At 42.5% G+C, this 21,434-nt stretch overlaps 1 protein-coding gene across 7 annotated transcripts in view; it reads left to right on the forward strand.

Moving 5' to 3' along the window:
- Window positions 1–18,559: 18,559 nt before the first annotated feature.
- Window positions 18,560–21,434, forward strand: part of ddr1 (discoidin domain receptor tyrosine kinase 1) — a 48,219-nt gene continuing 45,344 nt past the window's right edge. For all 7 annotated transcript variants that reach the window (XM_088306036.1, XM_088306035.1, XM_088306038.1 and 4 more), the window contains exon 1: window positions 18,560–18,818. The gene's annotated coding sequence lies outside the window, so the exon portion shown is untranslated. The remainder of the gene's footprint in view (window positions 18,819–21,434) is intronic.

Raw genomic sequence — 21,434 nt, forward strand, 5'->3', positions numbered from 1 at the left:
ACATACATTTGATATGAAATGAAAGTGAACAACAGCATGACAACAATATATTTGAAAAAACATAGTATTTAGAAAATAAAACATTAACATAGTTTACTCATTTTTTCCCAAGTTCGGCCGGCCGGATTAAAACGTCGAATGTGGCCCCCGGGCCGTAGGTTGCCCACACCAGCTCTAAATTGACAAACGAGCATTTAAGAATGCAGTCAAATGTAAGTGTAACTCCGGCAGCCCATTTCGAGTTCTTGATGGGGAAACTGAGCAATAAGATAAAGTTTGAGAAATATCAGGTGTTGCCATTTTTGTGTCTGATCTCGTATTTGCCCAAAAAAAAAATCCCCCTGGTTAATGCAATGAATGTAAATTTATCTTTTTTTTTCTCCCCAGATGACCCTCATAAGATAAGAGATGTTAGAGAAATAAATAAAATAAATAAATCAAACCACCGCCAGGCAGGCCGAAATGCATTCACCCTCCTCCTTATTTTGCAGTGAGACGTACCCGGATACGCTTGGCCGTGAACGTGACATCCAGATTTTTTTATGGTTATTTATTTATTTAAACAAAAAGGATTTAACCCGACCCGAATCACAGGTAGGCCTTCACCTTCGCATGCGGTGGCAGATTATTTATTATACGCAGGTGCACCGGCCATCGTCTGATGTAGCTTGAGCAAAAAAAAAGGCTGTCTCTGTAAAATTGCAAGAATGACTCAGATTTTTAAAAAATGTGACGCTTTGAATCAAAGAGACAGCCCGGCCAAGACAATTTTCGACACCGCTATATTCACGCGTACCACACTCAGACAGAACTGGACACCCGTGAATAACTAGCGGTCGGTAACGCACACCTGGCGATTGACAATCACATACCAACTCGCGGCAATAAAAAAAAAATAATGCGCCCCCTGGTGGTGTCATTTTAACCTTGGTGGCCCGTCTCATTTCTGGCACGTTCATACGTGTGGTCACACATGGCTGCAATATGTCCCAAAATAAAAATAACATTTTTTTTCGTTCTGTAATGAATTACACGGTTACTTGTGACGTTCATACGGCGAATTCGTGTCCCGTTTTAGAGTTGAGATTGTTAGAAGAGCTCAAGTTAATACAAACCAACAATCATTTCCCAGGAACGCCATCTGGTCTCAGTATTATAAGCAGGCGTCAACTTCCATTGCTAGCCGTTTTCTCTTGACTGAGAATCATTCTTTAGATAGCAAGGAAGCACATTCATTGAAAACATCCCTCATGAACAGGTGGAAACAAAGAGAAGCTGCAACATGGAAGATTTGCAGTCACTCGTTGAACTGGGCGGAGGGGGGCAACAGTTGCAGAGGAGCTTCCTGAAATCCACAGGCAGCAGCCCATCACACTGTCACATTTGTGTGTGTGTACAGATGAATAGCAAAGTCTGCAAGCGAAACCCGACACCCCCAAAGTGAGCCCGACCGCCGCCGTCCTCCCCTCGGAGCAGAGGCGCAAGTGCACCGCTACAGCTGAGGAGGTCCCCAGGGAGTGGAGGACTGTGTGAAGGGTCAACACTCCGGGTGCCGGGTGGTCGGGTGGGTGTGATGACCATCATCCAACCGTCTTAACCCTCCGCCTCCTGCATTCCCATGGCGACAATGAGGTCATCACACTGCACACAGCTGCACGATTACAAGATAGGACTCATACCTGAATGTATGATCGTTTTTACGGCCTCGGCACCAAGAAGTGTGAAGGCTGTCTTCGAATCGTAACTCATTCACGACTAGCCGAGTAAAAAAATAAAAATGGATCTTTGACGTGTTTAGCCGTCAATGGTACTCAATGAGTTAATGTCTAAAGTGCAATTAAGCAAAATGTAGGAAATGATACAGGTTGTCAGCCATTTTGAATTCCCGTTCCTTGCTATAGGGCAGTCTCCTCTCAAACCTTTTTCCACAAAGTTCCACTTCAAAATCCATTTATCTCTCCAAGCGCTGACTCTGCACTTTTACTCCAAAATATATTCTCTTTTCGGCCACCCGCAAGGTTTTGTCTCCTAATCCTGCCAATTAACAAACAAACAAATTTCCGCGGTGAATCTTATAAGAAGCTTAAGCGAGGCATAAATTGTTTGACTTTGACAGGATAATATTTCAGATGTCTGGATGTGGCTGACTTATAATTAAAGCAGACGCACCACTTTTAACTGCGTTGCGTCTAAACATAGAGTAACCGAATGGCCGACCGGAAAAAGATGCTGATGTCATCGCTTTCCTCACCTTAAATGAAACACGCACGCGCACACACACACACCCCAATCTCCCCGAGGGCCGCACGCTGATCCCTCTGACCGATCTAACACACACCTCTTGAAAGATGGCAGTGACACTCACACTGACACTGAGAGTGGGTCTATGTTTATGCTCACCCGGGGGGTGGGGGGGCCAATGTTTTTCCACTGAGTACAACATACGGAAGGACGCAAAGACGTCATGTAGAAGTTGATATTCGCCACCACCCAAAAAAAAAAGTAGTCGGTACAAATAAACAAGTTGTGACGCACTGATAAGACTGGTTTACTATCACCCTTAAATATATCGTTTCATATGTACTGTACCTGCGGCTAAAAAGCGAAGCGTGGAGAGTCTCTGTCACCAAACCGCACGAGCAGAAATTCAAAATGGAGATCGAGTTGTGGGAGCATGCGATTTTCAAATCTCAGAGGCTGCTGTTTTAGGGCAAATTTATTGATTTATTCCACTTTAATTGATATATTTATTGATATAGTCACTTGATAAGGTTAGTGCTGAGGAAGTGTAGTCCACACGTGTACGTCATCTTTTTGTTTCATTGAATGTGAAAAGTTGAAGTGATTAAAGCCGCGGATTTGTTTGGACTGTTGTAAACAAATAAAAATTTTTTTTTAGAATTTTACAAAATGTATCATACTGAATGATTTGATAGACTGCAAGTCACTGTTTCGTAAATTACGGTAATGACTCTAGTTAAAGTAGATAAACTGTCTTTCCTATTACTGTAATTCATCGTTCATTTACCTTTAATTTAGCGTCACAAAGCCAAAACATTTATGAACGGAAAATCTGTTTGCCGTAATACAAATACGGTTGTGTTTGTTGCAAAATCAATGGGACGAGACACTTCAAAATAATCTCATCAAATCGCAATATTGGGAGGCGGAGGGGTTCACTATTATCTTCTTTTCCCAAATCATTCCGCTCTCGTAACACGTCTGGTGATTATGATGTACGTAATTCCAATATTTTTTTTATCATGCTATTAGATAAATATTGATTCCTGGACAGCTCCTGGTGATGTTTGCGTGCTGTTATGTTGCGCTTTTGTATAGTATTGATCTTTCCTAATATTGCGATGTGATGGTGATGGTGGTATTAAAATTGGATTCCGTCGTGTAAATTAAATGCCAGTGCAAAACATCCACCTGAAGTCACACATGCATGTTGAACTCAAACACGGGACGTCACATACATGCCATATAGGAAATGGAAATACTAACCTGCATCCTAATTTCCTGGTTGTGGATCATTCCCAGTGAAAAGAGGACACACGAGATGTTTCGGGAGGGAGCGGCATGCTCGGCATGTGCTTTTCCGCTTGCAAGCTTGGCATTCTGCGAGTGATCCGTGTTGTCTGAATCTTGCAGCCGTGCACAGCTGTCAGAGCCAGACGGGTTGGGTGCGCGCTGGCGGATAGACAAGTTGACTCTTTGGGCTGTTTGTGTTGTCCGGTGGCGTGCCTCGGAAGTGAAAACTTCCATTTTGAATTTTGTCGTTGTCCGCTTCGTTGAGATGCTTCGACTCTCCGTCCAGAGGAGAGAAATTGAAAAGAGCCTTCTTGTGATGTAAAGTTCAAAGTGAACGCTTGACGCCTTCCCACCATTAGACATCGTTTTTTTTCTTTTCTCAACAATCACCAAAGTTGGCAAGACTGCTCAACGCAGCGGGACATGGATCGAACTGTCATCTGCATAGCAATGGAAGGAAATTTCATGTTTTCGTACGAAGGAACCAAGGGCCAGCAAGTATAACAAAAAACAGCAAGGGCTCCAAAACAGAACCTTGTGGAACGCCGTACGACAAAGGGCAACCGAGGCGAACACAAAAGGTCCTGTCCGTCAAATAGGATTGAAATCACTCTCGAACGCTACCACTAATATGACACCATATATGGAAAGTGTTTTGTTCAAGCTCCAACTGTTGTGAAATGCGCTTTATAAATGAAGTTGTATTGGAATGTTTTATCATATTGTAATAAATAACTTAATTTGAGGAGCAGCTTTCGAATTTTAAAGAGCATTTTTCTGGTGAGAATATTTTAACTCAGGGGTGCACTCACCTTTGGTGTGGTTTGGACAAAAAATGGTGTCACCCCAGATCAAATACTTTGAACAAAATTTGAGGGGTGTACTCGCATTTGTGAGATACTGTAAATACTTCAAGTGTCAATCACTCATTCAATCAACTTTACTTGTCTATATTTTTTTTTTTACATCATGTTGGTGTAGTGTATTTTCACAAGGTCTGACATAGACAACTTATTTTATGGCCATGACAACTGTTGCTTTGAACTCCCTCAGGGCTTCCTGACTCCCCCTTTGACACGTAGATTGCCGCCCTGAGAGGCACGAGACTTTAACTTTATTTACGGGGGGTCAGGAAGCAGAACAGGGGTTATCTGCGTCCCAAGGAGGGGGTTTACAAAAGAGGGGTCTGGCGCCGGGAAGTCGCACCTTCGCGGAGTCTGTGCCCCGCAGCCATGGGGGCAGTTTGAGGAGTCAGCTAAGAGACAGCTGGATAAAATGCATATGCAATAAGGGAAAATTAGATATTCATGTCCTTTGTTTGCCTTCCCTATAAGAAGGGAAGGCGCGAGAAGGGGACACCTTTTTCTTTTGGGAACTTCTGACATCAGCTGAGATCAATAAAATCTTCTTCCAACCACCGGTGTGTGTCAGAAGTTTTTTCCATCACCAAGCCAACCTTGCCTGGCGACCTGTCCGGAGGGGAGCTGAGCCAGACCCGCACATCAACAGCGGAAATTTACCTCATTTTTGGCGTCACGAACAGGATTCGTGCTCCAGTGAGGGCCTCCGGGTGCTGGGGTGCAGGCGTTCAACAGCCGGCCGGCTGAACTAGAGGTGAGTTGCTTTTACTCACAATGGATGTTGGGCGCCTGTGTCTGAGCGGTCGGGGGTTCTGGGGCAGTTAAAGAGAGCTTGTGCGTGTGGGTCTGCTGGTTGGTTGGTCATGGAAAATGCTGTCCCTATGTCTTGGTTTTTGGAGTAGGAAAGGCCGTTGTAAGGATTAAGACATGAGAAAAGGTCAAAGTAACCGCACTATGCAAGAACATTAGAAAAAGTATAAAAAAACTGATGAAAGAAACTAAGTAAATGGAGCCTTAGTGAGGGGACACGAAGTAACCCACTATGCAATAACATTAGGAAAGTATAAAAAAACTGATGAAAGAAACTAAGTAAATGGAGCCTTAGTGAGGGGACACGAAGTAACCCACTATGCAATAACATTAGGAAAGTATAAAAAAACTGATGAAAGAAACTAAGTAAATGGAGCCTTAGTGAGGGGACACGAAGTAACCCACTATGCAATAACATTAGGAAAGTATAAAAAAAATGATGACAGAAACTAAGTAAAGAGACTTGTGCGGGAGTGGTCAAAGAGATGAGAAACAAGAAGTGGAAAGCTCCGAGACTGCTGTTGAAAAGCTAAGAAGCGAACTATGGATTATATAGTCGTGAAAGGCTTAGTTTGAGTACAGACCCTGGCCAGGGTGTAAATTTTTGCAGGAAATTATGAGCGGAAAAGACCACTAATGAGATAAGAAGAGAAGATATGAAATAGAAGAGATGATGAGATGAGAAGTTCGGACAGTTTGGCATGAGAGAAATCCGAACAGAAGTAGAGACGCGCGCTATCACGTATCGTTTGGGCAAGCGAGGCATGGAGCGCATTTGAGGCACGAGACGCACTTCAGTGTTGACGGCGCGGAGCCAGGAGCTGTCGTTGTGGTTGGTATGTTACGGAGGTTCCTTGTCAAGCCGGTTCGATTCCGCTGTTTGAGACATATCCGGTGATCAAATGCGCTCTGGTCAAGGCCACGCAAAATCAAGAACCTGGCTGCGGTCCACGTTTGGCTAAGGATGTACGCAGGGGTTTATGAAGTGATATGGGTACGTGGAAATTAGGCCTAATTAGGGGGTTTAATAATGGTATACCAGTATATGAATGATATGTGCACACAATAGAAATGTTTGAAAGTCTGCAGAAGTAATGATAATGATATACGAGCGCTTTGAAAATCAATAGAGACGTACCGAGAATAATATTAACTATAATGTGATTGTATTAATATAAGGATGAAGAAAGTAAGAATGGCAAAAATGACTGAATATCGGAAAATCCAAAACGCGCACACGTCCTTGCGCTGCGCGTGAACGCGTGCACGCGTGGCCGTTGGCCGCCAACCTTAGAGGGTTGTGTACATGAAATAGCTTCGACAAAAATAGCCATCAAAACGAGAATTATCATAAGCCAAAATGAAATAGATTGAATTGTTGTCAGTTTATTGTTTGTGTCTGTTCTTTTCGTGAACATTGTCTTCTATGGAGTGGGCCCGTGTCTGTGTCTGTCTGCGTCTGTTTGTGTGTCAAAATGTGGGGAAAGAGTCATTAAATGGTTAAAGGGGGGCATCACGAGATCGATAAGGAATGTTCTATCAAAATTGTGCCTTGAAAAACAAAAAATGTGAAATTTTAAGGGGTGTCAAACCTGAGGTGCGGGGGCAGAATTTGGTTCTCTAACTGAGAGGCAAGGTAGGTTGAGTAAGAAAAACGTAAGTGAATTGGAACGAGTGGAAAGTTCAGGGGGTAGGAGCTGTTGCCATTGGCTTGAGATTGCCTGCTCGTAAATTGGCAGGGAGGAGTGGCCGGTAAACTGGAGCCTTTGGTAGGGGGCGTAACCCCTCGTAACCCGGGGGCCGCGTGATCGGTGTATGAACAGTGAGTCGCCCCCCTTCCCTTCTTTTTCTGCTGTGAGCGTCTAGGATAGGCTTGCACACGAGGGCGGCCAAGGAGAGGACGAGTAATTTACATAATTAACGAATGAAGGGTTGAGAACTTGTTTTAAGGAAGTGTACGATTGGAAAAATGAATGACGTTTGAAGGAATGAGGAAGTGCAAAATGAGGGGTTGAGAACTGTTTTAAGGAAGAACGAAAGAAAATGAATTCTTAATGAAGGGATTCAGTGAAATATTTTCTTGGCGGACAGTGAGAATGGTTAGAAAAAAGAATTTGGGGAAGTTGAGTAAGTTACGTGTGGTGTCAAGAGATTTAATTGGTCAGGGGCAGGAAAATGTTTGATAAATATGGCCAGAACCATACAGCACTACAGAAATACTAGAGTATACAACATGGAATTCCATGAATTGGAATATACAGTTACAAGTAGGCTAGCCATAACTAATGACTTTTCATAAATAGAATGTTATTTAACATTGTGTCTAAATATTTAACAGGCAGATCCAGAATCCTGCGTTCACCTCCTTTTTCTGACCCCAACAGAAGATGTCTTCTGCCTTTGCTTTGAGGTAGTGAACAACGAGGGGTGTCAAAGGGGGGAGCTCAGCCTCCCCCACTGAGTTGGGTTCATAAAGCCTGGGTGGAAGAAGCAGAGTACAAATGGCCTGATTGGGAAACTTAGAATATGGAATGGAAGTTGAGCTGTTTTCAATTCAGTCTGCAGGTGGCTGGACTGTTAAATCACTCAATCTAACTATACGAACTCTAGTAAGAGGAAACAATTTAACTATTCGTATAGGGCAACTGATTTATAAAATACTTGTGAGTTACATCTTAGAAGAGTAGCAGTCATATGGAAATTAAATTAAAATAAAAGGAAAATATACACGTGGCGACAACTAACAGAGGGATTTAATGCAGCAGAGTTGGAATTAGCCAGTGGTAAATTATGAATCACCAGATTTGATCAGATGATTAGGCGATACATTTCTATCAATACTTCCTCAGTTGACAGCGGTATGGGAAAAGGAAAATGAATAAATAAATAAATAAATAAAAACAAAAACAAAAGCAAAACAAAACAAACTGTTCATTTGAGGCATCATTAAAGAGGGGTATTGTAGGCTTCCCATAGTTAGCTAGACGGATTAATTCGTGAGGAAAAAAGCATTCGTAGATTGATTAGGAATGAACTATTTGCAGCTCGAACAGTGAATTTGAATGACCACAAACTTTTAGTCGGAGAAATCTTATAGGGGGTTACAAAACAGAAAGAAATTATATACATTTAACTACTGTAATTAAGATCATGTGACAACACCAAGGAATTACACCCCGAAGACAATAAAATGAACTAGAAAAAGGGGAGGCATGAACGTAGTAAATTGACGTTGAGGAAATACAAATAATTAAATAAACGAGTAAGTAATCAAGACAAAACAAAATAGAGTCTGACAACCTGCAAGAGAGGTTCGGGATGACAACAGATGAGAAGATAAACACATGGACGTGGGAAGAAAAAAGAACAGTTGTAATCCAAGAGGTATTAAACAGAAGAACTTGAAGGTACAGCACAACTTTAGGTGTGAAGGTTTTTTTAAACAATTGAAGCAAACAAAGAGGGGATTTGAACCATGTTCTAGGATTATCGGTGTAATTTGGAAGGCTACGGGAATAGGTTTAAACATACAATTCAATGTTCATTTTAGGATTAATTTGAGGAGATTAGAGCCAATGAGGAGGCGGAGTTGTTTTCAAGGTAAATTAGGTCTTGCAATTGATATCCATCTAATCTATTGGACTACAATTAGTTGGAAAGGAGTTGGGGAAAGCAATAATACTGGTAATGGAGGATTGGAGCTGTTGATTGAAGAAAATTAGCTCTGATTCTGTGAAATAACTCATTTGCGTGTGATTACAGGTTTTGTGAGAGGATGGAAATGTGTCAGTCACTAGTGCGGTGTGTGTGTGTGTGTGTGTGTGTGGGTGGCCACCATTAAAATACACTTGGACTATATATTGAGAATGGGAGTCAATCAACCACATGGGGGATTGTTTAATTGATAAAAGGTAGCATGCTTGAAGAGGCATGTGTGAAGATATTCAAGTTCATTGAGAGATGGAGATGATGTGATCAAGTTAAGAGGATAAATTTCTCTCACCTGGAACTATATACTGCATGAACTGTGCGGTTCAACAAATGGGATACACCGACTGATCGGTGACGGTTCTTGACCAAATCTGTGTGGACGAATAATTTGGAAGTGGTACATCTTATGGCACCATTTGACAACCAAATTAGTCAAATGGAGAAGGCCTATTGTAATAGTGCTGGACACAATTGTACCAGCTGTGAATGACTTTGGACTGTATGAGAGGTGACACAGATGTCGACTATGAGACGGAAAAACTTGGACAGTGACCCTACATATGGCATTCGTGCCAGAGACTGAGACCAAGTGACAATTGTGACTTCATGAAATGTTTTGTTTTTTAACCTTTTTCTTTTCAGCTTGAATGCTCAGCCGTTGCTAAAGGAACAGACGCTGTGTTGGTTAAATGATTTATGTTAATTTTGCAGGTTGTGGATCACCTTCTGAGAGGATGATATGCTATATTTGTTGATTTTTTAACCCTAACCCTTTATTTTTCATGTTTGATTGATTTTGTTGATGATGAATTCAGGCTGATTTACAGGATGGACGCTGCTGATTCCAGTTCCGAGATTGTGTGGTGTTTGATTTGTATGATGTGGTTTGTTGTCGTAAGTGGGTGTTTGTTTATTGAGGTGTGTTTTGTTAGAGCCGTTTCCATGTCAGGCACGTTGCGGGAGCAGCTACTGGATGGAAAGTGAATTTGTTTGCGTGAGTTGTTTCCAGTTGTGTTTCAGCATTCAAGTAAGTGTCCATTCCAGAAGGAGAGATGGCTGGTCAACGAATTAAGTCTGGTTCGTCACGGGTAGGATGGTCTGGAATTGCTGGTTTGTCGGTTTTTATTGTTATTTGTGTTGACACATGTGGGGCATGTGTCAAAGGGGGGAGATAGATGCAGTATTTTGTTCACATAATTGTTTTTGCCTGTAAAGATGTTTAAGTGTTAACAGGACATATCAACAATGATCATGCTGAGGTGAAAGAGTTGAAGATTGGGCCCAGCAGGAAGAATGCAAGCAGAGCGCTGGGGTCTCACCTCAATCTACTGTGGGACCAGGACGTCAGGCAGCCCCCACGCAGGAGATAAGGGGTTACAGTTATAAACCAAGTTCCTTTGTAGTCAGAAGTGCCCCTTCTAAAAAACCCATGTGTCCTTAGGTGATTGCATTATTAAGCAGTGCCATCAGGTCATCAAAACAGCTAGCGCGTGTGCGTCGTAGTTTGCATTGAAAGATGCAGCATAAAATATATTTCAAAATTTGGATAATAACTAAAGCAAATTTAGAACGATAAAAAGATAATTGGCTACAAAATCATTGGGGTGAAATTAATCTTCAATTCAAGTAGGGGTGGTTTAAAAAGAGAAATCCAAGATCTTAAAAGGATAAAGGCATGATACGTGGAATCTGACTTGGCAATATGGAAAGCGCAAAAGCTAAAGTGGCAAATTACGATTAACTATTAGAGAAAAACTATAATGTATTCAGTCCCGAGGAAGACTGAATGCAGTAAAATTGCAATAAGAAGAATAATAAACCAGCCTAGAGAGTCACAATGTACTGGAAACATAAGTTTGGGATTGCCCCTGAGAGTGAAATTCCTCTCTGAACCCCTCCTTTTTACGACCGGCAGCAACTAATGAAACAGCGATACTGATAAGAGATACAATTGAGCTAAAACAGAACACGCAAGGTTAGAGGTCATGCCAAACAAAATACGTCTAATGTTGCATGCTCCAGTTTGGTGACGGTTGTACTGAGGTAATTCAATGAATGGAACGGCATTTTGAGATAGTAATTATATGGGAATATGACGAATTGTCTTGTTATGAGGGGACTTTTGATATACGGTAAAGTAGAAGTTTTTAGTCTGCAGATAATCCAGTTTAAAGGCTAGTGACTCATTGGTTGAGGAAAACGGGGTCATATAAGAGTTAGCTGAAAAAGAATAGCTAAATTATGGTTGATGTGTTCATGGGAATTAAAAGGGAATAATAAATAGAAGACAAAACCAATTGGCATCGGAATAGGTAAAATATGATGAGGATACCTATTGGGAGAAATAATTTAGGTTTGGATGATTAATAGCCAGGAATTTTTGTTTTTACAAGACAGACCTTTAGGGGATTCAATATAATTTAAAATAATTTATAGATGACACGTGCTGTTAATTGTGAGTTGATTACATCTAGTCATGGTTATGAGGGATTAGGTTAGTGAGCTCTTATGGGAGACAGGTTGCCAGGGCGAGACGTGAATGGATTGAAACTTCCGCCAGTGACCCGTCCAATAGTGTCATCACCACACAGCTGTTCCAGGTGGCCGTCCTTAAGGGCGTGCCCCTTCCCGTTACTGACGTCATGCGAAACAGTCCGTCAATGAGAAACTGCTAATCGGTTTGAGTAGTGCACACATTTTTGCGTCAATTTGCACGACATCAATGAAAGGAAATATTGTCTTGGATGTAGAAAGAGAATTGCTACATTTGCGGGTCCAGAGGGCCAAGAGTGCAAATTCATTGGGAAAGGAAAAAGAATATGGAAAGGAAAAAAAAAAAAAAGAGGAAAAATAAATAAGTGGGGGGCAGCGAATGCTGCGGCTAATACAGACAGCTCCCACTGCGCTTGCGCCTTCCGTTTCTGCTGCTCCTGCGCCAGGTTCTGGTGATGCAGCGCCACAGCAGGCTTGTTGTCCGCACCAGCCGGTCAGCAAGGTCACGTAACAAAAGTAGGAGTGGTTATAGACATGGGTTGTGAGTGGGACGTGCCATTGCTGTGGGGTGTTGGGTCACTGGGTGATGAGCTGTCCATACTGAGACACTTCCTGAAAGGTGCCATCCTGTGGTCCAGTGCCATGCCTGTCACAAAGAGCTCCACCAGCGAGGGGGCACCACCGCTACCCACTCCTCTGACAACGCTTCCATGGCCTCTCAAAGCACACTTGACTCCTCAACCAGATCGGGACCCCAATTCCGCAATAGGGGTGCCCGAGGAGCCTCAGCGTTCAAGGACTGGCAGGTCCCGGCATTCCGGTGACGGTAGATGGACAACAGTTTTTGATGGTGGGACAAGATATTCCCGGCTTTACAAGCTCCCTCTGCACATCGCAGTGAGCAACAAGACTGTCAACCCTTGTGGACTTCTGGAGATTGCCCGAGTCACTGCAGTGGACCGACACCACACAAATGAAACTAACACTGGTATTTGAGTGGCATTACCAGATGGGACTGAATTTGACTATGCACATCCGCCGGGGGACGCATACGTTGTGCTCTCCTCCATTCCAGTAGACTGGGCAGCTCTGAAACCAGGGTCTCCATCCTCCCGCGGTTTGTACGTCCTGCTTCTGCTCAGGTCTGTGTGGCGTAGCCGCCTCCACTCATTCAAACCACCAATTGATACTTTGCATTGAACACTGAGTTACGATGATTTGGTTTGCCAGTGTGCATTCACCCAAAATCGAGGGTGAGAAATAGATCTTACATGATGATTAGGTGTTTGTTATGTCTACCGGCGTTGCCTTGCATGTGCGCCTTGCTCCGGAGCAGAGGAGACAGTATGAATGGTCTACGTTCGCCTGCCACAAATCACATTAACTGACGGCGCGCATTATCATACTAAAGACTTAGGCCCCATGGTGAAGACGACTGACGGGTTTTCAGTTCAGATGTTGAATACTCTGTTTCACTATCAGGGTAGCGTATTTCAGCCCCATTACAAATTCATTTGTTTTGGAACATTACCAAATTTCTCGACACTATGCGGGACAGGGAATGGGTCACTCGGAAGCGAAAGTCCTGTTTGCATCTCTGCCGGAGGGGTTGTGGACCCGGAGTTCGACTGATGTTGGGCTCCGCTCCGCGGCTTCCCCAATTTTTTGCTGTCTCTGCACCCTATTTGACAGAGTCAGTGTTGGTACAGTTTGGGGGCGAAGGGGGGCATTCCGGAGACGGTGGCTGTGTTGAAGATTGCAGTGGCCGTGGAGCCATCTACGTCCTGGAATGTGCCTGTTTTTCTTGTTGAAAATGATTTCATTTGGCACCTCAGGTGCTCAATTTTGTGTGGAGTGTTTCTGCTTGTTGTATTTCAGGTGGAGTGTAACTGGAGGTGGATGCAGATTGGAACCCCGCTTGGAGCAAGTGACATGGAGGACTCCTATGAGTGTTGTAGGATGCGACCATCAGATCTGTTTTTTCCTAAAGTGTTGCCCGAGACACTAAGGAACTGGCCAGGGTCCTGCAGACCGTTGAGGGGACTGTAAACGTTGGTGCGAGGCCAATGACTATGGGCTGCGGGCCCTTACCAGTATTGTCCTGTTTGTCGGCGTGCTTTTCTATCAGTGCAATGGACTGTACAACACATACACAAGCACACAACTACACACACAGGAGGCACGGAACGGTGGAACATGTTTACTGTGTTTTGATATCATTTGTATTTGCTGCATGACTATTCTTTCATTTATATCGGTGGTGCTTCATACGAAGCCTTCATATCCGTTTTCATGTTCATGGCTTTTGTATTTGTGGCAATCTGTAAACATTGTTTGTTGCTTAGTATGGGCCTCCCTCTTTTTCCCCACTCTCTACACGAGGGGGTTTTTTCCGACGGGGGCTCGGTGGGTCCCTCACACTTCCGTATGGACTGCATCAAAATTTGCTTAATGTTAATGTCGGTTTGCTAAAAGAATTACCAGTCAAGGGGTTAATTTGATGCGACCGGGGTGGTTGATATGAGTTCTTTTAAATTTTTGCGGTGGTGTGTAGTCCTGTGGGAGGTGTTAGGGTGCCATCAGGGAGTGATTTGGCCTTATTAGATTAGCTTTTCCTAGTCTAAAGTTAACCTTAAGTAACATGCCTTGAGCATCATTTAGGATCTAGACAAATAGGGTTTCAAATTGTAGACATGGGATTGGCATAAAATGTTGGATTGAGATTTTTGGGTTCATGCTGACGTCGTTTTTGGTTTATCTTAACTAAGTGTCGAGGCAATCTGGATTTGCCTCGAAGGGGGGATTATGTAGTGTATTTTCACAAGGTCTGACATAGACAACTTATTTTATGGCCATGACAACTGTTGCTTTGAACTCCCTCAGGGCTTCCTGACTCCCCCTTTGACACGTAGATTGCCGCCCTGAGAGGCACGAGACTTTAACTTTATTTACGGGGGGTCAGGAAGCAGAACAGGGGTTATCTGCGTCCCAAGGAGGGGGTTTACAAAAGAGGGGTCTGGCGCCGGGAAGTCGCACCTTCGCGGAGTCTGTGCCCCGCAGCCATGGGGGCAGTTTGAGGAGTCAGCTAAGAGACAGCTGGATAAAATGCATATGCAATAAGGGAAAATTAGATATTCATGTCCTTTGTTTGCCTTCCCTATAAGAAGGGAAGGCGCGAGAAGGGGACACCTTTTTCTTTTGGGAACTTCTGACATCAGCTGAGATCAATAAAATCTTCTTCCAACCACCGGTGTGTGTCAGAAGTTTTTTCCATCACCAAGCCAACCTTGCCTGGCGACCTGTCCGGAGGGGAGCTGAGCCAGACCCGCACATCAACAGCGGAAATTTACCTCATTGGCACAAGCAGAAGTTGAAAAGATCACAAGTCAATTTGCCAAAAAAAAATAGCAAAAGTTAAATGTACTAAAGTATTTGTACTTAGTTACTTCGCCGTGCTGGCAATCACAGGCGATATCTGTTCATACGAGGCTTGCTCGTGTTACAACCTCGCTCTGCCGATGAATTCCTCACAGGATCAGACCTGCTCTGCTGATTTACACCCAAAAGCCGGAACACTTTGGGGAAAGGAGGGGTGGGTTTGTGGGAGAAAGTGTTCCACAAGAAACTCACTTTAAAAGAAAAAAATAATAAAATAATGAGTAAATACAGAAACAGGTCCCTGTAATAGAGAGAGAGCGAGTCACAATGAATAAAGAGTGTCGGAAAACAAAATAATAGGGGGGAAAAAGGTTAACATTTTTACCACGGGGATTGACGGTTACCGTGGTGACCAACAAAGCACAGTGGCGTCTGGACAAAATGTTGAAAAGTCACTGCGAGAAGCTTCATCTGCTCTTTCGTGTATGGAACTTATCATACTTGGATGCATTAATCCTCCGCAAAGCCTTTTTAATTGCATCTTTTATCTTAGTTGAAAGTTGAGAGAAAACAAAATCAGGCCACACAATCAAGGCCAAACATCATGAACACTTGAGAGTTTAATATTCGATTGCGTTTGCGATCAAAGTGGCAAGAATGTAAATGTCGTGCAGAAAATGAGGCCAGGAGGAGGCCTTTAGGAATGCAGCAATCATGCGCAGGTTGCTGCTTTACGCCACGATTTCGTCTAAAGTAAAACTCCCGCAATGAGTAAAAAGAAAAAAAAAAAAAAAAAAGCGATATCGAGAGCATGCAAAAAACTTGTTGATAGCTTTTTTGCTTCAGACTGCAGACGGAATGCATGTTGGCTCCCATTTATGATGAACTCATTTACTACCATTGACGGATAAAGACGTCAAAGGTCCATTTTTTTCAATTATTTTTTTACTTGGCTGGTAGTGGATGACTTAATACCCTCCATATATTCAATGTTATTGTACTCCGAAAAGTGCGATCATTTCTCACCCAAATTTATGTTGACATCTCTACGTATGTGAAAATAATCAAAATATCGCAATATCGCGATTTTATGGCTAAAGCGTTTTCCTCTCCATAGAGGCGCTTACTACAGAAGTCGCTTATTGAAGAAAACGCTTCGTTCATAAAATAAAATCGTTGTTATTTTTAGAGGTTGATGTTGGCATACGTAGAGATGTCCACTTACTGCGCATTTTGGTGACAAGTGATTAAAGCAGTTTTCTTCCGTCTACCGCAGTGGCACTCGTTATTTACAAACGCATGTTTTACAGACATCATTCCACGAAGACTGGCCATCACTCAAACAAAATCACTCCAATATTTCTTTAGATTTTTATGTCTTAGTGATAAACAACTCAACATTAATAATTTATTACAGAAAAATAGCTCCTGTGATAAAATAAAGATCTAATTTGGTGCAAATAGTCCATCTGGTGTGAATTTATCATGACTGTATTGTGAAAGGAAAATGATTATGACTTTATTTTGGCGTCTGACAACTAAATGTTCAGCTCATTGGAGACGAGTAAGCATTCTCTTCATCGATTTCCCCCCCCCCCCGACCTCAATGAGTGACATGGGAATACTGGACTTTTTCCTGTATGTTGACATCACGCAAGGTAGAAAAACACTGATGGAATTCACTTACTAAACATTGCTGTGATGTAATCATTCCCTCAAGTCACAACCTCTTGAGGGGCATATTTGTGTTGTATCCAGGGGTTGCACAGTGTTTTCTTACTTACATTCAGTTCTGTTACTACATAATCACCCCCAACGGAGCGCCAATAATTAGTCTTTATGTTTGTATGTGATGTTGCTCTGTGTGTTAAACATCTTAGGGTACTTTTTGTTAGCCTCGGTTGATCCTGATCTGCCCCAATGCTGTATGGCGTTCCACAGGGTTCAATTTTGGGCCCCCTGCTCTTTTCATAATTCATTCCACTGCTATGCCAATGACAGTCAGATCTCTGTAGCACTGAGAAAAAAAATGATGCTTTCTCATTAAGTCCATGTTTGGCATGTCTTGAGGAAATCAATGCCTGGATTTGAAGAGAGTTTTTTGCATCTTAGGCAGCTGGCTCAAGTCAAGCCTCTCCTTTCTCAACAGAACATAGAAACAGTAAATCCATGCTTTTGTTTCGTCTCATCTGGATTACTGTCGTGCACTTTCGGTTGGAGTCAGTCAGTCCTCCTACAAGAGTCTCCAGTTGGTCCAAAACGCTGCTGCTTGCTTCCTAACTGATGCTCGTAGGAGAGAGCACATAATTTCAATTCTTTAAACTTTTTGAGATGGTCTCACCTTACCACTCTTAAAGTAAAAAGCATCTTTCGAAGGCATTTATGGCCCACGTGCACAGTAAACATTGTATTAGTGTCCCAGTGTCAATCCAAGGTGAGTCCCAGTGTCTTAATGACCCTTTATTGTCCCTTCGAGCTCAAGTTTTTGTCCTCCTCCCAGTCAAACGGGCATGTCGCAACACATAAGGAAATTGCAGCCGATAGAGCTTTTGCTGCAGAACGGCATAAACACGCACAAGGGCGGCCCTTTTTGAAAGGCAAATTTCCTCCCCGGTTTCTGCTTTTGCCTCAAGGTCCCATATCAACAACTCTCAGCCTTTGCTACCTCATTGCTGTGCTTTACTGCAAAAGCTTTCAATCTGACTCATTATAGCCCAGGGGCCGTAATACTATGCTGTTACGCCACAAACGCTCTGTAATAAAGTTTCCTTCACAAGCATTGGGTCCGCATTAAATGGCTTAAACCAGGTGGTTGGTAACACCAAAAGTCAATTCAGAGTTTATGTTAGGAAATAATAGTATAAAATAACAATCTTGACAAATAAATACCATTAAATGGAGTAAACCACCAGTCAGGTACAATTTTTTTTTTAAATATATAGATTAAATACATTCAGGAAACATTAATTGAGAGTTTTAATATTATTAACTAGTGAAAATAATCAAGATAAAAATTAGCTCTGCTAGAATTGATAATTCAAAGTTTTAATATGTCAAATAAAGAATAGAATATAAATCATACACAGGATGCTTTTTCTTGCAAAATACTTCTATTTGTATTTTTTTTTTTGCTTTGTGTTATTCTGATGTCTGCTGTCAGGTTGTGATTGCAAATAGGAATCACCTGACCTGTATAAATAAAAGTCAAATAAATAGTGCCTTTGAAAAATTAGTGCAAAGGTTACTGAATAAAATGTTATGTGGCATAAACTATTTTTTTATTCCAGTCCGAGTATGTTTGTTGAGTACACGTAAGTTGTATTTAACATCTATTTTATTTTATTTATTTAAAGGTGTTATTCAAATGCAACCTTTCATTAATATTACGAGACTGAAACCTCTGCCTTGTTTTTGTTGATTACTTGGGCCAATACAGTATTGTGCTGTATTACTCCTACTTTTATTTTTTTGAGGTGGTATTTGATATTTTGTAAGATTGTGTTTATTATTGGGAGTAACGGGTTAACAAGGCATGCAACGAGAGCTCCTGTGCAGTATTTTAAAAAGCTTTTCACACACTTCAGTTTCACTCCTAAGTTGTTGTCAGGCGCAGAGCCCCGCCCACCCCAGGCTCTCATTGGACCGAGCGCCTTCTTGAATATCCAATGAGGCACCTTGCTCTCTTCCGTGATTGGCCACAGCCGGTGCAGTTATGTAAATGAGCACCTGGTGGCGCCGCTGTTGGGCTGGCTGCCTCCACACCACCCGGTCGCTCACATTCGCCGACACACTCCCCAGCAGTCTTGCTTCTCCTCTACCACGTTTGTCGGACACTTTATCCTTGCTTCGTGACAAGTGGTCGTTTGTCTTTTATTTGTATTTTTTTAAGCAAGGCAGCTCGCCGGTTTTGCTTTGAACATTTCGGGGGCATTTTTATGCGGACGCTTCCCAAAAAAAGCAGGACCGAAGTGGAGTGACCAAAACAAAAAGTTTAGCGGTGCTGTCAGAAAGTAGCGGCTGGGGCTCATTAAGGTACGTCTACTCGGCAATTCCCTTCCTATTTACGACTGCGGGTAATGCGTTTGTGTCGTGTGGCTTGGCGTCCGTCAGTCTCGTTCTGAAGCGGGTCTGGACGACCGCCACGGTGACGTAGCACCCCCCCCCCCCCCCCCTGCCGGGCGCATGTAGGCCGACCAAGGTGTAACGTTGCGCACAAATTTTGAGGAGCCGCGTGTCTGAAATGCTCTGACGGTGTGCATCACGTCCTGGATTTACTGCAAACGCAAGTAAGCAGCCAGCAAGGACGCATGTGTGCAAAGCAATGCGTGCTGGTTGCTGTGGCTAAATGACCAATTAGTCAGTCACCATTACCGTTTGTTGTAAACCAAATTTTGTGCCCCGTTGAAACGCGCATTTTATTTAATTCGTGGTGAGTTTAACAACTATTAACTTTGCTTGTTGAGGATTTGGAAGCCTCTGCACTGTGGGCAACGCTCGGCTGATCGTAAATAAGATAATATTCTTATAAATGTTGCGAATGGAGAGTTGTGCTATTTTGTCCTCTAAAGGCCACCGTACAACGCGTGAATATTCAGTGCGACTTAAATTATGTGACAGTTGAAACGCGATTTGAATATCGAGCTCTTCATCTTTTCCTCCCTTCCAGGCCCTGTAGACAATTACATTCCTGCTGATCATATTAATTTGACAGTTGAAACACAAATCGGGACTCTGTGAGTTACAATGAAGTATTCTGCATTTCTGTTTGCCTCAAGGCCACTTTAGAGCTGCGGTCGACGCAGAATATATTAATTTAACAATCGACGTACCAATCCGAATATTGAGAAGTAGTTTAACTTGAGATTGGTCTTTTCAGACCAACGAACACAACATGCTCCTTACCATGCTGTTTATATTAATGTTAAAGTTGAGTAAACCATTCGAAATGCTCAACAGTTGTAACTAGTTTCACAATTGAGAGCTTTGGCTTTTTGGCCCTAAAAGGCCACCGTAAATCACTTGTTAAAGTTGCAGACCATGTTAATGTGACATTTGCATGTTGTTCATGTTGTATTTATTAATGTGGCGGTTGTAACAAATCTGACGACATTCACCACTGGAGTTTTATTTGCATTTTTTTGTACCGCCAAGGCCACGGTACACAACTTGTTATTCGGTGCTGACTTTATTAATATGTCAGTTGAAGCACAAATCTGGATATTGAGAAGTCTTAGCACGTTTTACAACTGCGAGCTTTGCTTTTTTTTTTGGGTCAGCTAACGGCCACCATAAACTGCGGGAAATAGAATTAGCATGAATTTTTGACATCCACAATTAGGTTTTGTTTAGATTATTTTCAATATTGCATCAATAAGTTTAGTACTTTTGATATTTAAAATCTAATTTACACAATGATAAAAAGTTGTGAACAAGGTTTTTGGGGATCTGCGGCAGTATAGCGCCAACTACAGCAGGGGAGGACTTCTTCAATGTCAGAATTTTATATATATATTTTTTTTACCTTTTTACCTTTTTTACCCATCCCGAGCTACAATTTACTTTGTTAGCGTGTGTTTTGTGTCGAAATACTGCACCGCTAATTTGTGGACTCGTGAAATGTTGTTTATGTAAACTCGTTGACGCAAATTAAGTTAATACTGTACACTTAAAATATTTAAATTTCACTTTAAAACATGTTCATGTTTTGGCAATACTTCATATTTTTGAGGATAGTTCTCTCTCTAATTTGCGTCTGAGAATTTCTTCACAAGAGAGCCGCATTCCTCCTGTCCTGACTTTCTTTACATGGCACCTCCTTCACAAAAGCAAAGTCAAACAAAAGCCATTCTTTCCTGGTGCAAAAAAAAGCTGTGGAGCAGCCCCACAAGCCCGTGTTGGGGGGTCACCACCTCCCCACATCCGTGTGTGACCGCTGTTCCGCTTGCGCTATCGCCGCTGATCTTGTGCTTTTGCCTTGGGGGGGGGGGGGAAGCAGACGCAAACATGACCTGCTGAGGCCCCGTGGCTTGCTGTGGAAACATGCTCACACATTTCCAATTAGACTTTTTATTATTATTTTATTTTTTTTATATAAAGACAAACATAAGAATTGAGCAGAATCCGCGATCGCTCGAACAGAAAGTAAGTAGTTCACAAAAGTGAGTACACCCCTCCCATTTTTCACATAACAGCGTAAATTAAATCAAAGTAACTCAACACACAGCCATCCGTGTCTTATCTGCTCGCAACAAAAGCGAGCCGACCCCGAAGTGAAACTGTCCAAATTGTTCCCAAAGTTCCAAAACTTTTCATCTCAATTGCTATTGTCGTCTTGATAACTGTCACCGAGCAGTTCCTTGCGTTAAGAACTGAAAGAATTTGATGCAAATGGGAATCGATGAAGAACCTAGCTGCAATTTTATGCCATACTCACCTTTCTTGGCACATAAAACAAGTAGACGTGTTACTGGCTCCCGGCTGGAAATGTCAAGCCCGCCCAAGAAGAGCTTTGCAACTTTATAGCGTTTTTGGCGCCGTTTACCTTTTTGGGCCAACGAGGAACTACAGTAAAACGACGCAAAGGAAGGAGTATCAAGTGAGGAGTGGGACCGCTGAGCGTTGTTCCACATCCCCCCTGGTGGTGTGTGG

The sequence above is a fragment of the Idiotropiscis lumnitzeri genome, chromosome 10 (assembly GCF_059441095.1).
Source record: "Idiotropiscis lumnitzeri isolate Australia: NSW breed Sydney's pygmy pipehorse chromosome 10, RoL_Ilum_1.0, whole genome shotgun sequence".
Taxonomy (NCBI): domain Eukaryota; kingdom Metazoa; phylum Chordata; class Actinopteri; order Syngnathiformes; family Syngnathidae; genus Idiotropiscis; species Idiotropiscis lumnitzeri.